Below are 1,751 nucleotides of genomic sequence, written 5' to 3'. Positions count from 1 at the left end.
GACGGCTACAGGGCACGAGCGCAGAAGCCTTATCGCGCCTGCGCGCAAGCTCCCTGATATTGTCGACGATACGAATGGACATTATTATGCTTTATTTTTCGTGTAAGGGACAAAAATTATATTTTTGTTACTGTAACGGTGCTAGAGCAGCTTTTGTTAGAGCTCTTGGTACAATATGATATTGGTATAAGGCTTCAATTTAAGAAAGCGCATACCGAATTTTATTATTCGTGTACAAGTACATTGTTTATAGAATTTTAAATAAAGTCATTGATTTTTATATTTTTGTAGTAAATAAGACTAAAGAGTGTACGTAATTTATTTTAGTAGCCGCGAATAACCCGCTTATGGTAGTAAAAGATAAGAACTATATTACTTTTAAACGTCGATATTTATTGATAATTTTTATCACGATTACAAGTTAAATAATTAGAAAAATGAACATTAAGTTTTCGTGCGAGTAAAAAGTCCTAACGGATGGAAGCGCCGCCTAGTTCTCGCCTCGTACGCACTGTGTCCGTTGAACTCGCGTTGAGGATTCGTATCGTCAACGCAAATTGTCTTTTCATTATTCACACCCCGATTATTTCGCCTTTTGACACAAAGCAATAAGAAACGCAAGCAAATCTAAAGGCCGTTTGTGTAATATAAAATAAACATAATGTTAGCACGTACATACAATCGTGTAAGTTCCAAAACACACTCCAGATTTATTTTCCAAAGTCTCAAAATATTTTAATAAAAAAGTAAAGGAATATTTGTAAGGAATATAAATGTTAAATATAGCTATCAGAAGCGTTAAGCATTATGACACTGGGTAAAATATAAATAAATCAAAATAGTAAAAAATATAGGAGTATTTTATATTCAACATATAATTGGACAAGGTAAACAAAGCTTGGTTGAGAAATAGAGGAGAAAAAGATACTGAAATATTTTGTAATTGTACATTGATTAATGTTGTAATTGTTGTTGAATACAGGAGAGGTTTTTGTTGTGACAACTACTCGCTAATAATAAATCAACGCATTACAGGTGACGCGCATGTTGTTTCAGTAAATTGGAATATTTGGTGCATTTTGTGATAATCACAGTAGACCGTGGTCAGGGTTCATAAGCTAACAATAATTTAAACAAGAAGACATTACTTACTCATTAAAACTCAATATTATTTATAAATTTAAAACAAAATTCCGTCTATCCTCAGGGCCCCAAATCTATAATTTTGTTCTGTGAATGCGGAAAACACATATGCGGAGGACAAAAACAAACCGGAGTCATTAACCAACTGACCAGTGTGTTGATTAATCAAAATAATTTCGAAAAGCTTTTGAGAGACGTAAAATGTGAGAGAAATTACTTTTTTAATAAACTTTTTTTGTTATTTTTTTATTGCTTAGATGTGTCGACAAGCTCACAGCTCACCTGGTGTTAAGTGGTTACTGGAGCCTATAGACATTTACAACGTAAATGCCGCCACCCACCTTGAGATATGAGTTCTAAGGTCTCAGTATAGTTACAACGGCTGCCCCACCCTTCAAACCGAAACGCATTGCTGCTTCACGACAGAAATAGGCGGGATCGTGGTACTTACCTGCGCGGACTCACAAGAAACCCTACCACTAGTAGCTGTAAACTACGTCTAAAATAAATTAGAGGCTTAAACAAATTCACAATAATTTCTTTTGTCGTTTATTTGGCAGTACTAATTCGATGAGTTTTATTGATTAGATGCGATTTCATCCTATCAT

Source organism: Bombyx mandarina, chromosome 23 (genome assembly GCF_030267445.1).
Source record: "Bombyx mandarina strain Sakado chromosome 23, ASM3026744v2".
NCBI lineage: Eukaryota > Metazoa > Arthropoda > Insecta > Lepidoptera > Bombycidae > Bombyx > Bombyx mandarina.
Note: the sequence above shows the minus strand (reverse complement) of the source record.